Source organism: Gadus chalcogrammus, unplaced genomic scaffold (assembly GCF_026213295.1).
Source record: "Gadus chalcogrammus isolate NIFS_2021 unplaced genomic scaffold, NIFS_Gcha_1.0 GACHA065, whole genome shotgun sequence".
NCBI lineage: Eukaryota > Metazoa > Chordata > Actinopteri > Gadiformes > Gadidae > Gadus > Gadus chalcogrammus.
This window is the reverse complement of record NW_026613500.1, coordinates 561,194-577,446: the sequence shown is the minus strand read 5'-3', so window position 1 is coordinate 577,446 and position 16,253 is coordinate 561,194. Positions and strand designations below refer to the sequence as shown.

General features: G+C 43.1%; 2 non-coding genes across 2 annotated transcripts; both read left to right on the top strand.

Moving 5' to 3' along the window:
* Positions 1-29: 29 nt before the first annotated feature.
* On the top strand, positions 30-201 carry LOC130378095 (U1 spliceosomal RNA). Its single transcript, XR_008894492.1, has one exon. It is a non-coding gene; the product is annotated as a U1 spliceosomal RNA (small nuclear RNA).
* Positions 202-1,556: 1,355 nt separating this feature from the next.
* On the top strand, positions 1,557-1,675 carry LOC130378078 (5S ribosomal RNA). The gene has a single exon (XR_008894475.1). It is a non-coding gene; the product is annotated as a 5S ribosomal RNA (ribosomal RNA).
* Positions 1,676-16,253: the final 14,578 nt, after the last annotated feature.

Below are 16,253 nucleotides of genomic sequence, written 5' to 3'. Positions count from 1 at the left end.
CGTTCAGCCCACCTGAACGTGTGCAACTCATACTTACCTGGAAAGGGACTAGGGAGATACCATGATCAAGAAGGTGGTTCACCCATAGCGAGGCTCAGCCATTGCACTGAGGCTGTTGCTGACCCGTGCGAATTCCCCAAATGTGGGAATCTCGATTGCATAATTTCTGGTAGTGGGGGACTGCGTTCGCGCTCTCCCCTGATCATGTTGTTCTAAAGAAATAATAGCTATGAATGGCTTCATCGTGCTGCCTATTGCAGTCCATACCATGTTTTGCAACGCTACGTTTCTTCAAAAGATCACGCAAACGATGACGCCCAAGCAGTGTAATGCATTGCGTTCAAATATGGAACTCTGAGTCTGGAATAACGTATTCATTCATTCATTCATTCATTCATTCATTCTTTTTCAACTCGAGCTCATTGGCTGCAATGGCTGCAATAGAGTTCCGGGTGTTGACGTTAAGTCAAGTGGGCGTGGCCTATGTAGTGGGCGTGGCCCGGGGTGACGTAATGGCTTCAGCTTCTTCGCCTAACTAAAGGTGATGCCTTCTGTGGCGGAGCAGCCTTCAATAAGGTCTTGCTCCCCTTGTGGCTATGTATAGTATTTACGGCTTATATGTTTGGTCCTGCTTCATTGGGTCTATGTGTGGGTAGCTTAGATTCTTAAAATACGTAACAGCTTTTTTTCTTTTTCAATTCAACCTCATTGGCTGCAATGGCCTGCCGTGCGTTGATCTTTAGCGCCCACTGTTTTGGAGAATTTAAGCAACATACAGACACTGACAACGTCTCTCCAAACTCTATTTGTGAAACATGTGGACAGTGTAGTGAAGCTCCTTATATCCCCAATCCTTACACAATACAAAGTTGGACTTTCATCAAATATTGATGTGGATAGCATGTTTTTCTGGGTCATACTGTGTGGATGTCAGCATATTCTCATGTCTTCTGGATCCCAATGTGACCTTAGAACATATATTATCCTTATACAAACAGAGATGATGCACACGTGTGAATGTAAGCATTGTCTTCAGAGAGTACATCAGATGGGAATAGACTTGACCCACTCACTGGTGCCACATGGCACATCAGGTGGGAATGGACTGGACCCACTCACTGGCGCCACATGGCACATAACATCTAGGGCAGAGATGATCAGCTATTTTCCACTATTAAAGTATCTATATGATATGTAGGCCTAATAATAATCATAGTTTAACATAAAATGTAAGGTTAATTTCTACCACACTAGCAGGGAGCAGCAGAGAGCTGCAATGACGGCGGTCCACTGCAGTCCATCCCAGGTTTTGCAACGCTACGTTTCTTCAAAAGATCACGCAAACGATGACGCCCAAGCAGTGTAATGCATTGCGTTCAAATATGTAACTCTGAGTCTGGAATAACGTATTCATTCATTCATTTCTTTCATTCATTATGGATCTAATCATTTTTTCAGTAGCCTACAAGTCCCGTCTCTGGCCACGGCAGCGCTCTCACTCCTTACGTGCTCCTCCTGTATAAATGCTAATATGGTAATATGGTATGCTAATAATTGCTTACGGCCATACCATCCTGAGTACGCCCGATCTCGTCTGATCTCGGAAGCAAAGCAGGGTCGGGCCTGGTTAGTACTTGGTTGGGTGACCGCCTGGGAATACCAGGTGCTGTAAGCATTATTATTTGTCAACTCGAGCTCATTGCATGCAATGGTCTGCCATGCTTTGATCTTTAGCGCCCACTGTTTTGGAGAATTTAAGCAACATACAGACACTGACAACGTCTCTCCAAACTCTATTTGTGAAACATGTGGAGAGTGTAGTGACGCTGCTAGCAGTGAGCAGCAGAGAGCTGCAATGACGGCGGTCCACTGTTGTCCATCCCAGGTTTTTCAACGCTACGTTTCTTCAAAAGATCATGAGGGGATTTGGGGTTTTTCGATACCTGTAAGTGTACAATATCGTCTGTGTAAGCACACGGTCTGTAAAACACAAGGTGACATTAGCTTTTAGAACATTGATTTTGGATTAAGGTCATAGTCTACGTTTGCAGTTTTATTGGGTTTACATTATCTCTCCCAGTTCTCCGTATGTTTCCACAAGACAAGGGCGCTGGGGATTGTCTTTCCCTCAATAAAACTGTTTCTGTGGACACGTCTTGTGATGAATGTGTTTAACGATTTTGAAAGCGTGTTCAGAGATATGCAAATGAAAGCATATTTTGCTTTGGTCCCGAGTCCTGTAAGGTGTCCACTACTTCCGTCCCATCCCGGTGAACATACAACAGATTTTCGGCAGTTGGATCCTGATGTTAAAGATGTTAAAGATGTTAAAGATGTTCCCTGTCTGACCTTCAATTAAAAAATAACTCTGCTCCCAATATCATGTGGTTTTATTCCTAGTTTTGAGGCGTAGTTTTGGTAAACTGCTTACATTTGCACACAAAAGCAGATAAATAAAAACTCCATTGAAATTATAATCTATTTTTTTTTTTTTCTCTTTTTTTCATTAATGGAATCTCTACAACAATAGTAGGCATTTACTGGCTTTACTCTTGGCTACTACCATATATACAGACATACTACCACATTTTTTAATTTAGCAATCGCACATAATTATTTTCAATTGATACAACTATATTTTAATGACATGCCGCCCTGGTGTGCTCATGAGAGACGGCCTACACCCTACTGGGTTAGGCTCCTCAATTATGTCAAAAAACATAGACAGATGTCTTAGTCAGGCGTGACTCATCCACTCACAGCACGCTGGGCTGCAGGAGTTTAGCAAACCTGCTAGCCACATGATAGTTTACGTTGCAGAGTCTGGAACAGCAGATGGGTTAGCTGAACCAGTATCTATTGCACCAATTGTTTCAGAGCTGAGTGTTAACCAGACTCCCTCTGAAATTAACGCTGTACCTATATGTACGGTGGGGCGGCCTCACACTGTCTCAAGGTGTAAAACCCGCAGGCGAGGGCCGCGACCAGTATGTCGAACTCTGGCGATCCCACTGATCGCCTCAGAGCTGAGTGTTAACCAGACTCCCTCTGAAAATAATAAAATGGAAGCACTCAGAATAGGGTTCATGAACATAAGGTCGCTTTCATCTAAACCGCTCTTGGTCCATGATCTAATTATTGATAAAAAGATCGACATACTGGGCCTTTGTGAAACCTGTTTAAAGCCAGATGAGTTTCTAGCCCTAAACGAAGCTACTCCACCCCATTACGTTAGCACCCAAGTATCTAGAGAAGTTAAGAAAGGTGGTGGAGTAGCCCTGATATCTAATTCTAAGCTTAATTTAAAGCCAAAGAATAGATATATTTTCAGATCCTTTGAGGTGCTAGCGCTCTGCACTTCAGCTCCCCGAGAAGCGAAACGAGTTCCAGACTCTTTCGTTTTAGCTGTAGTATACCGTCCCCCAGGACCGTATTCAGTTTTTGTTGATGAGTTTTCTGACTTTGCAACTGATCTGGCTACATACTCAGACAATATTTTGCTTATTGGGGATTTCAACATTCATGTGAATAACCCATCTGATGCCCTCGCAAGGGCTTTTCTGTCCATTACAGATACACTTGGCTTCAAACAGCTCGTTCAGCACCCAACCCACATCGGTGGAAACACGCTGGATCTCGTTCTGACCCACGGTGTAGACATTTCACAGCTAGTGGTCTCTTCCTACACCTCAGCTTTATCAGACCACTTTTTGCTCACTTTCCAGGTGGTGGTATCCTGCCCCTGCGACGATCAGCAAGCTACTTTCAGCTGTCGCCGCATCACACCTGCAACCATTAAAGCTATGGCAGATAAGTTATCTGGTTCACTTGCACCTCTTTGTAACTATAGTGGTTCTGTGGAGTGCCTTACTGATGACCTCAACATTGCCTTGTCTGTTGCCATTGATTCAGTTGCTCCGAACGTAACTAAAAAACGAACATTGAAAAAACCAGCCCCCTGGTTTAATGCAGAAACGCGCACTCCTTGAACGCCAATGGCGCTCGACTAAACTTGAGGTCTTTCATCTTGCATGGCATAACAGTCTGCTCACCTGGGGTGAGCAGACTGTTATGGGTGCGCTGACTAATGCCAGGAACGCCTACTTTTCCAGTATCATCAACTTGAATAGAAACAATCCCAAGTTTATTTTTTGACACGGTGAGGAGTCTCACTCAGAAACAGACTCAGACAGTGGGCTCCTCGATCGTGGCAGGTGAATTCATGGATTTCTTTGAGAGTAAGATTCAATCAATTAGAGAGGAAATTGATGCTTGCCGCGCGGCTTGTCCTACACATTCTGTGGGGCAGGATGGGGAACTCTGACGCAACTCTCCTGGAGTTCAAGGCAATTCCTTTGGTGGAACTTGAAAGGGTGATAAAGGCATCAAAGCCAACAACCTGTATGTTGGATCCTCTCCCTTCCAGGGTTCTCAAGGAACTTCTTCCCACGGTGGGGCCTGCAATCCTCTGGCTTATGAATCTCTCGTTTTCAACAGGAATTGTTCCAATTCAATTCAAATTACTTTATTTTTCCGTTAGGAACTTCAGATGTGGAGGAGCAGCAGGGTGTGTCCATACCCAACAGTACATACAATAAACAAAAGAAAAACACGCACACACTCAGCCCTGCAGAAAATAAAAATAAAAATCCTTGCCTAAGCCTAATAAATAAATAGTATTATTACCTCCATAGTGGAGGATGAATAAATAAATCATTTAAAAAGATTCCAGGTATTAAAACAAGAGGATACAGTTCAAGGAGGGGTTAAACCATTCAAGAGTCTTATGGATGCCGGGACAAAACTTGACAGGGCTCTGTTTGTCCTTACTGTAGGGGCTCTGTATCTGCGGCCTGAGGGTAAGAGGGAATACTGGCTGTGTAGAGTGTGTGGGATGTCAAGGGTGATTTGTGTTGATTTCTGCTTAGTCCTTTTGTTGTATATATTGATGAGGGATTCCTGCTGTTGTCCAATTATTTTGCTGCTCAGTTTGATGATTCTGTTTAGTGGGTTCCTATGGATGTTGGACAGTGCTCCGAACCAGGAGGTGATGTTAAAGGTGATTATGGATTCAATGAAATATCTGTAGAATGCTGTCAGAACGGATTGGTGGACCTGGAGTTTGCGGAGTTTACGAAGGAAAAAGAGACGTTGCTGGCACTTGGAGTGGATGATATCAGTATTTGTAAAATATATATATATATATTTTTTAATAAAATAAGATAAAATTAATAATAATTTGTGCGGGACATATACGCGCGGTAGCGCATGCGCTGTCAACAGCATTTGAAAGCCGTCAACAGTAGTTACGCACTCCTAAACGTTGGCATGGCTGAGGGGAAACGAGCTAAGACCTACCATTTTCACCCTGAGTGGGAGGAAGATTATTGAATATTGTTGAGAAGGTGCCGTGCGCAGACGGAATGAAACCCCCACTGAAGTACGTAGGTTCACGATGCAACCCTTTTCTCGGGAGGTTGCTAAACTCCTTTTCTCGGGAGGTTGGCTACTTGAAAAGTAGATCTTGGGTCAAAAAAGGTTGGGCACCCCTGGTGTAGAGTGCATAAAGAACTGGTGAGATGACAGAGCCCTGTGGAGCACCTGTAGAGATCCTTCTGGATGAGCTAAGGTGGCCGTTAACTCTCACTCTCTGGTGTCTGTCTGTCAGGAATGAGAGGACCCAGAGTATGAGGTGGGGATTGACATCCATCTGGCTTAGTTTTTTTCCCATTAGATGGGGTTGCACAGTGTTAAAGGCACTTGAGAAGTCTGAACACCAGCCGCAGAAATGACTTGGGCTTCTCAAGGTGGGTGTAAGCTCTGCGCAGCAGCGTTAGTGTGGCGTCGTCTACCCCTCTGTGACGTTTTTACGCAAACTGAAGCGGGTCAGCATACTTACTGACCTCTGCCTGTAATTGTGTGAGAATTAGCCTCTCAAAGCCTTTCATGACCAGGGATGGTAAGGCCACAGGTCGATAGTCATTATCACAGGTTGGTTTACTCTTTTTGGGCACAGGGCATATGATGGAAGTCTTCCAGACTGAGGGGATAGAGCGTTCCGCCAGTGAGCGGTCAAAAAGGTGGCAGTAGACACCAGCAAGCTGGTTGCTGCAGGCCTTCAGCAAGCGGCCACAGATCTGGTCTGGCCCTGGTGCTTTATTTGGCTTCATCCTTCTCAACACCAGCTCAACCTCCGCCTGCTGCAGCTCCCGATTTACATAGCCCGGTATCCTAGCAGTGAGCTCCTCCATTAGCTTCTCCCTCTCCTGTGTTTGGTCCAATTTCTCAAACCTGCAGTACAACTGGTTAAGGTTCTCTGCCATGTCAATGCAGTCTATTGCCCCGGTGGTGGGAAGAGCTGAGTTGTTAATGGGGAGGCCAGCTAGGGTTTTGACACCTTGCCATGCATCTCTTGGATTACCCTCCAGAAAGAGTTTCTCAACTCTCTTCCTGTATTCCATCTTTGCTGCTTTTAATTGTTTATTCAGTTTTTTTTAATGAGTTTAGACTCAATTTTATTTCCAGAGAAGAATGCAATTTTCTTTTCATTCAGTGTTGATTTCAGGGCTTTTGTAATCCAAGGCTTGTTGTTAGAAAAAACCTTAACAGTCTTAGTAGGGACAACCATTGCCTCACAGAAAGTTATGTAGTCAGTTACCACATCAGTAGCCTCCTCTAGGCTGTTACCCTGCGTTAGCACCTCCCACTCAGTGCACTCGAAGCAGGCCTGAAGAGTGTCAATTGCAGCAGAATCCCACTTTTTCACCTGCTTCTTTATAACACCCTCCCTTTGAAGCTTTGTGCGATAAGCGGGGATAAGATGGACAACGTTATGGTCCGCAGGACTAAGAGGAAGTTTTCTAAATGCCTTGTATGCGTTCTTTACATTACCATAACAGAGGTCAATTGTTTTATCGCCTCTGGTAGTGCATGTAACATATTGTTGGTAAGTAGGAAGTATTTTATTTAGTCTACAGGCATTAAAATCCCCGAGGATGAGAACAGGTGAGTCAGGGGATGCGCATTCAATTTTGTGGACACATGCAGCTATGGCCTCAGATGCGCGTGTGACGTTGCCTGACGGAGGAATGTAAACAAGCAATAGGGACAATTGACTAAACTCACAAGGTAAATATTTGGGTCCAAATGACACGGCAAGCAGCTCTAAGTCAGGTGTGCAGCAAGAGTCCTTCACAACAGCAGTTCTGCTCCATCCCTGATTTACGTAGACACACAGCCCGCTCCCGTGCCTTTTCAGGCTACTCACAGCGTCCCGGTCCAGTCTGAGCGGAGTTCCGAATCCGTCAATAGAGAGCTCTGAGTCCGCGATGTTATTATCCAACCAGGTCTCGGTGAGACAGATCAGGTTCGCCTGACTGTACGCCCATTGGCAAGCTATGTTCGCATGCAGTTCATCCAACTTATTCCGTAATGAGCGAACATTGGCAAGTACAATGGAGGGGAGCGGTGGGCATTTCGATGTGCCGGTGAGTCGTTTCAGCCTCTGCCTTACTCCTCCTCTCCTACCCCGCTTCCTTCTCGAAGTATCCCGCCGACAATCGTGGTTGGGGCTATATCGTCTCAGTTCTCCGCAGTTTCCCAGATTTGGTGCTGAATAATCCCAATTCCGTAGTAGCAGCAGATCATCTCGGGAGTACTGCAGAATTCCAATTCCGAGCCTCCCAAAAGCCGCGAGTGATCTGGCTATCCAAGGTAGCAGCAGCAGTAGTAGTAGACACTTCCTCATCTTAAAGTTTAATTTTATAAAGTTCCGGCAAGCTGGAAGCTCTTTGATCAAACCAGTAATCTAAGTAGGCATACGATGTACCATTCAATCACTTCAGCCAACTAGACACGGGACTAAAACTTTGACAAACAAATAGAACGCACAACAGGACGCACTAGAGACGCTGTCCACTTGTCGCCATGACAGCGCCATGGCGACAAGTGGTTTTATCACCGCAAGGCTGCGGTGATAAAACCGCTACTCAAAAAGCCTGGCATAGATCCTGAATTAGTCAGGAACTATCGGCCTATATCGAATCTGCCCTTCCTGTGCAAGGTACAGGAAAGGATTGTAGCAAAGCAAATCGTTGATTATCTGACGAGGAACAATTTCTTCGAACCTTTCCAGTCGGGGTTCAGGAATTTCCACTCAACTGAAAATTACAAGAGTTGTAAATGACATCCTTCTTGCTTTGGATAAAAATACAAGCTCAATGCTTGTGCTGCTGGACCTGAGCGCTGCGTTCAACACGATCGACCACAGCACTCTTCTTCACCGTCTTGAGCACTATGTTGGTTTCGGGGTTACGGCTCTTGGTTGGCTTGAATCGTACCTCACAGATAGAACCCAATTTGTGCTTCAAGAGGGTTCAGAATCAAAGCACTGTAAATTACGCTTTGGCGTACCACAAGGGTCGGTCTTTGGTCCATTACTTTTTGCAATCTACATGCTTCCCCTGGGCGACGTTATCCGCTGCTTCGGAATTAGTTTCCACTGCTACGCGGATGACACCCAGCTCTACAGTCCTGTAGATTCCGGGGACTCGGCCCAGATTCAAAGGGGTTTAGTCCTGTCTGGCTGCTGTGAAGGCCTGGATGTCACAAAACTTCCTACAGCTTAACACTGGGAAGACAGAGCTGATAATTATCGGCTCGAAGTGGGACCGGGAAGAGTTTGAGGATGTCTCTCTGTGGTTGGATGGCTTCGCCATCCCACAGAGTGTGTCCGTCAAAAATCTTGGTGTCCTGTTTGACCCTCAACTATGCTTTGACCAACATATAAGAAGTATAACTAGAATTGCCTTTTTCCATCTGAGAAACATTGCAAGAATCAGACGAATGTTATCTGCACTGATTCATGCATTTGTCTGCACGGCTCTATCGTCAGTCCATCTTCAGAATGTGCTCTCAGAGCTCCTCAAGCTCTCTGTATTTGTCAGCTAGCGTCTGTCAGTTGCTTGGCTGCTGGTGATTCGGTATTCTTCTTGCGGATCTCTGCTCGTTGTCTGCGAGGGCTCTTTGTCCTCTCTCTGCCGGTGGATTCCGTCTCCCTCTCTGCCGGTGGATTCCGTCTTCCTCTTGCGGATCTCTGCTCGTTGTCTGCGAGGGCTCTTTGTCCTCTCTTTGCAGGTGAGGCCTTTTGAGTATGTCACGAATGGTCTGCAGCTTCTGCTCCGTAGCTTCTTTCTCATCTTGGTACCTCTGCTCTTCATGCGGTCCATCTCCCTCCGTTCCATTCTTGTCTCTTTCCACAATTGATCTTGGTTAGAGATATGTTCTTTTGTAGAAATGTTTCCAGCTGTTGTGGCGTTGTCTTGGTGGTCATCGTTATCATTGTGTTGTCATCATCATGTTTTCCCGCTCGGCGCATTTCATGTCCTTTCATGGCTTCTGCTGAGTCTTTCTGAGAGTTGGAAGTCTCTGTTCCAGCATCAGCAGGATGTCTGGATTCGACATCACATCGCAACATCAGTCAGGGTTAGGTGCTTTGTCAATGACACCTCGACACACTGCTTGGTAAAGCCGGGGATCGAACCAACAACCTTCAGGTTACCAGCCAACCTGCTCTACCACCTGAGCTACTGCCGTCCCATGCATGTATGGGATCGTCATTGTTTATTCTTGTAAAGCTCTCTTCTGCACCACTTGGGGGCATTTCGGGGCCTTTTTGTTTGATCTGCACTTGAGGAAGGTTAGAAGGTTAGAAGGTTAGGTTTGAACAGAGATCTGTTTGAACAGAGATCTGTTCAATTTGTACCTTGTTTCTCTTCTTTTTTCTTGTTACATCCCACAGAAGTTTTTTTTTACGACAACGTCATATTGAGCTTTCAAATCTACCTTAATTTTGTCAAGATGCAAATACGAATGCAGCATAGTTTTCCATTTATCATCACATTCTTGTTGTTTCATTTTGTTTTCCTCATGTTTTCTTACAGTACATTGTAACACAATTATCATCTCTTTGAGTTTTAAGGATAGCATATTCAGGTTCTCTCTTTCTTTTCCGGCTTGCATATAATCTGCCTCTGTATCATTCTGGATTTCAGACCTCATGGTATCCAAATAAAGGTTGCCTTTGTTGATTGTTTCTTTAACTGTGTCCAGATATTTGCTTTGCCTGTATACTGCTTCCTTTTCAATTTTGAGATCTTGCTTCTCCAGTAGAAGCTCCTCGTTCCAATTATTTTGCATTTCTTGTTTTTGTACCATCATGTCCGATTTCATATTGATCAGATCTTCTCTTTGTCTTTTTATCTGTTTGAAGTGCTTGTCAATCTCCAATTTCTGCTGTTCAATTTATTTTTGCTGAATTTCCAAGTTGGTTGTCTGTTTTTGTGCATCCAGAATCTTCTGCTCTGTTAATTGCATCTTCATTGTAATGTCTTGATGTGTCTTTTCAACCAACTCTTTTATTGCCTCTTTCATATTTGTGTTGTGTCTCATCGTTTGCATGGCCTCTTCTTCTCTCATCCTTACTTCCGACAAATCTCTTTCTAGGATCTTCCTTTCTTCCAAGGCCTTTCTTCGCTCTTCATCAATATCAAGCTTCTCTTGTTCAAGCTGTGCTGTCTCTTCAAAGATTCCGTCCATGATCACTTTAAGCTCCTCCTTCTTATTCATTATATCACTCTTAAAACGTTGAACCCAATTTGGATATCATCCATCAATCGTTTCAAGTCACTCTCTAGAACCACTTGTTGTTTCTGTTTTTGGGCCATGTCTTGTATCTCTTTATGAAGTTCTTGGATGTTCTTTTGGACTTCAAGAAGTACATTTTCCATATTTTCTCTGTCACTGTTCATGTCGGTCAAAGCTCTTTGCTTTTTTATGAGAAGGTCTGTCCTCAATATATATTCAATTTCCTCTGTTTGTATTCCAATGTCATGACCTAATGTTATCTGTTCCTCTCTCGGTCTTTGGATTGATTGAGAATACCTCTCCATTTCCACTCTATGGTTATCAAACTCCTGTTTCTTCTGTTGTGTAAGCGATTTAAGGTTTTTTATATCTGCATTTGAATCATCCCGCAAGATGTCCATCTTTGTTTGGTGGTCTACTTGTGTCTTATTTTTAAGCATTTGTAGATTATCCCTGTGATATTGTGTCACGCTTGCTGTTCTTATTAGCGTATTGTCTTCCATTCTGGATTCATACAGTCCTTTTTCCATCCTATTCCTGTCATCTGCTATTGTTTTTTGCTGTTTTATAATGTCACTCTTTGTCTGTTTGAGGGTTTCCTTCTCTCTTCTGATATTGTCCATATCAGCTTCAGCCTCTTGTTTCATGCAGTTGACATGTCTTTTTAAATCTTCCACTTTGTCTCTTTCAATTTGTAAGGTATCCCGACAGTCGTTCATCATTGTTTGTCACTTTCTATTTCTTTATCCTTAAGTTCTTGTTCTTTCTGTTTCATTCTAAGACCATTCACAACATTCCTGTATTCAGCCTTTCTCTTTTGAATGTTAAGAGCATTTTCTTGTAGTCTTTTCCTGTGTTCCTGTGTTTCATTGAGGGCTCTATTTATAATAGCCTGCTTGCTCGCCAGTTCCACCACTGTCATTTCAAGTCTCTTTTTTTCCTCTTCCATTTTTCTTTGGTGACCTGGCAGTATAACCATTAACCTGTGTATAAAGAACTTCATCAATTCCCCTTCTTCTTTCTCTTTCTTTGTTTTCTCATCTATATCATTGGATTTGATTGAATGATTTGTGTTTGGGCCAATTCCTCTTGAATGTAATCAGCCAAGTCCTCTACGCCTCCTGCTGGAGGCTCTTGCATTAGCTCTACATTTCCACTTTGTGGTGCCTGCAATCTTGGTTCTGGCTTCCCTCCGGGGTTTCCTGTTTGCCCTTGCAGATCTACCTTCATAACCCCAGAGTCGTTTATCTTCTCTTTGCTGCTCACCTCAATCCTCTGTTCCACATCTCTCCTTTTTAGTGTTTCTTGCTCAAAGGCATCCGTTTCTTTCTGTACTCCAGACAACGATCACATCCGTTAAGCCTCTGGCTCTTTTCTATTGACCATCCGTAATGTCTTTTTGTTTTGATTTCTCTCCACTTCCAGCTCAGACTTAAGCAGCTCCAACTCTCTAATCTCTCTTTTAGTCCTCTCGAAGTGGTCATCAAGCTCGCTCCTCTTCCCTTGTGTGACTCAAATTTGCATCTCAGTTTGGGCATGTTGTTTATTTTTTTCTCAATCAATCTTTCAATCTGTAACTAAGATTTTAGTTTCTCTATGTTCATATTCTCAGTCTTGTTCTCAGCTGCTAGTGTTTCAATCTCCTCTCGTTGTTTCTCCAGATTGAGTTTTAGGGTTTTCAGATCATTCATTTTCATGTTTCCTCTCATTTCCATTTCTCCAAGATCTCTCATAACTTGGTTAAATTGATCAGTGTCTCTTCTTTGTAATTGTATCTTTAGAACCTCTAACTGATCCCTTTCTCTTCTGATCTTCTCCATCCTATCATCCAGTTCTCTCCTTCTCTTTTGCGTATTTGTTTGGAGGGATTCCTTTTCTCTTTGAATTTCAACCAACCGCATTCCAACTTCCTCTCTTTTTCGTATTTCCCTCTCAGATGACCTATCATTTTCTTTTCTTTTTGTTACCAACTCTGCCTTCAGTAACTCAATCTCCCTTGTCTCTCTCTTGATGTGTCGCATTTTATCGTCAAGTTCTTGGGTTTGTTTCGCAATACCATCCCTTGCTTTGTTTATTTCTGTACACAGCTTTTGTCTTTCCTTTATCACGCTCTCTCTCTCGTACTCAACCTGATGTTTCAACATCTCCATTTCCTGTCTTTCAGTTCTGCGACAAGCCCTTAACATTTGAAGGTCCTCCTTTTGTTTGTCCATAGCAGACTCAGTCCCCATCTTCTGTTTGAGTTGGCCTTGAAGTTCCGCCATTTCTTTCATTTCCCTTTGTCCTTGGTCTAAATTGGCACTTTACTCAGTTTTCTCATTTGTTTCTTCTTTGGATACAAGTTCTAAAATATCTTGTTCTTCTTTCTCCATGTCGCTTTCTTGAAATTGCTGCCTATCAATTACCACTTCTCTTTCCTGTCTGTGTAGTTTAACCTGTGCTAGATATGCCTCATCTCTATCAATATTGGAGTCCATGTCTATCCTCTGCTGACTGATTTCTCTATTGACTATCTGAAGCTCAACGTTTTTCTGGCAAATCATATCACTTTCTAAGCTTTGTTTCTCTGCCTCAATCTTGCAGTTCAAACCCTTGAGTTGTGTCTGTTTTACTTGGTATTCCTCTAACTTAGTCTTAAAATGTGAAGCCATACGTTCAATTTTATGTTTTACTTTGGCTATGTTCTCGATCTGCTGGTCCACCAGCACCTTCTTCTGATGTAGTTATGTTTTTAAAACGTCCAATTCATCCCTCTCTCTGAGAGTTTTTCTCTCGTCGCTGGTCAAGTTCTCTCTGCTGTTTCCTAATCATCATTTGAATCCATTTCATGTCAGTCCTCTCTTTGCTCAGATACATTTCACGTTGATCCATGGCTTCTTTAACTCTGTTTGGGACATCTCTGATGTGTTGCAGCAGCTGCAGCACTGACCCCTCAGCGTTCCCGCGGACCTGGTATTTCATATTCAACATTCATCATAACTCTGTCTGTGACCCTGTAAACGTACTCTGTACTGTTCTGTCTGTTTGATCTGCCCGGTTGATCTATCATCTTGAACTCCTTCGTCCCTCTCGTCTGACCCATCGTCAGCCCCTGGCAGATAAAGGTTGCTTATATCCTCAATCAGTCTTTCCATCTCTTTGTGCTTTTGTTTTAAGTGGTCCATAGCCCCTTTCTGAGCAATCTTCTCCAATCTTTAGTCGAGCTCACGTCTCTGTTTCTGTGCTCTGTAATTTGTCCACTTGGTTTGTCTTCCGTCCTGTTGCAAATCGGTTCTCACTTGCTTGGGTGTCTGTGTCACCGTCTTCAACACATGATGATCGCTTGCACTTTATGAACCAACCTTTGGATTTTTACGTTCACTCTAATCCCTTCACCTGCCCCCTCATTCTCTGTATCCATGGCGAATTGACTTGCATCGTCCTTCTTTGACCTCTCTTTCTCTTCCATGTCTTCTTTACTTGCGGTACCGTTTCCCTTCTCTTTTCAGCATCCTGCTGTTTCATCATGGTGCGCCTCATACTTTTCTCCAGGTAACTTTTCTTTGTGTCAATCTCAGTGTTCCAGACTTCCCTCTCTCGTATCTGTCTAATTGTCTTTTCCAACTTTTCATCAAGCTCCAGCTGCTGCCTTTGAATGTTCTCCTTCATCTTTTTCACTTCGTCCATCTCCTCTTTCTTCACAAACTGCCTATCTCTTTCTATGTCATCTCTCTGGGCCTGTATTTCAGCTTTCGCTCGGTCCTCATTCATTTCATGTATCGCTGCCGTCATCCGATCTCGGGGGGATACGGTTTGCCTCTCAACATCATTTTTTCATTTTTTATTTAACATTTATTTAACCAGGAAAGTCCCATTGAGATTAAAAACGTCTTTTTCGAGGGAGTCCTGGCCAATAGGCAGCAACAAATAACATATGTACCCTCAAAATATTACACTCACAACATATAGACAGAAATTAAAATGATAAAAAGCTGTTTTCAATTATAAAAAAAATAGTAAAGTAAATTAAAATTTATAAAAAACATCTACAAGTAAAAGAGGTGGTCTGAAATGCTTTCATCTTAGATTTAAAAGCGTTCAAAGAAATCATTTCGGTTAATTTAAAATATTTTTGAAGCCAGTTCCATGTGGTGGGAGCAAAGTGGACGAATGCCCTTTTTCCTAATTCAGTGCGGGCAAATGGAACATGGATCATGTGTAATATGTTGTGACCTGGGTCTCATCACGGCTGTCCGTTGGTGTTCTGCGGGCCCCGGGGTTCTAGTCTCTGTGGAGACTTCCTGCCCCTCCAATTCAGCCAAAGTCTTTCCACTGCTGCCGTCACTCGCTTCAGTTCGTTCTTCATCTTCTCATACGGCTCATTGTCGTCATGCAGTCTGGCAGTGTGCGAGTGATCCATCTTGTTCTTGCGTTTCTCCGTCTCTCTGATTGAAGTCGCATCCTCTTCATTTGCTTCCTTAGAAATGCAATTTCATACTTTGCCATCCTGAAGTTGTGTTTTATTTCAGCAATACATTTTTGCGTTTGTCCTTCAACTTTATTCGCTTCACTTACTCGTCTCTTGTTCTCCTGAACGTGACGCTGGATGTCAGCCTGACCCTTTTCTGAATGCATCTTGCAGTTGTTTATTTGTTTTTGTCGGTTCTGTGTGTCTTATTGTCTTATCATGCATGATAATGGCTTTGAATATTTCTCGCTCCTTCATGAACTCATTTGGCCTGCAGTCTATAAGTTCTCTTTCTGTTTTGACATCAGCCCAGACTTTTTCAATGAGCTCTTTTTCATTACTTATATCTTCCTTGGTCTTCTGCAGTTTCTGAATAACACCGCCTAGCTAACTTCTAAACTCATTATCAATCAATTCTGCTGTTGTTTTTCTGCTTTAAGTTGAACAATGGATGATTGTTGTTCTTCGTTTCTTGCCTTCATCTGGACAATTTCAGCCTTTTTTTTATTTAGTACACTTGAAAAGTATTTCAATTTCTTTGATAGCTTGCAGTGTCTCTTGTTTTCGTCTTCTTAGATAGTACGTCTTGCTTTGTGGGTCAAAGTCGACTACTTTTTCTTCCAATTGTTCAGGACTTTCCAAGGAGTTACTCTGCTCTGTTTGGGTCATCTTGGCGTTTACTTGTCTTTGCTCTTTAAATGGAAGTAATACATGATCAATTGCTTAAAGCTTTAGCCTCATCGTAACTTGTTGTTCCAATCGTTTAATTCCCAACATTACTATCAAACAGGGATAATAAAATGTTTGCAATCAAAAAACATAGACTCAAAGATGGTAGAACAACTCTTTCAGCGCTAGTGTTTGGTAGAAGGCATCTTTGGCTTCAGGAGCCCCCCTTTCCATAGCGTGAAACAGCGCCCTCCGCTGGTCTTGTGGGGTATGAGCTTCGTTGATCGAGATCTGGGGCCGTATTCACAAAGCATTTTATCTTACCGCTAGGAGTGCTCCTAACTCGCGCTAAAACATTTTAATTAGGAGTTTTTTCTTAAAAGTTATTCACAAAGCCGCTGAGACCTACTCTTACTAAGGATAAATCACAAAGAGTGAACTAAGTGTGACGCGCCGTTGCTATGGATTACGTCAATTCTCGTGCACGAGTTAA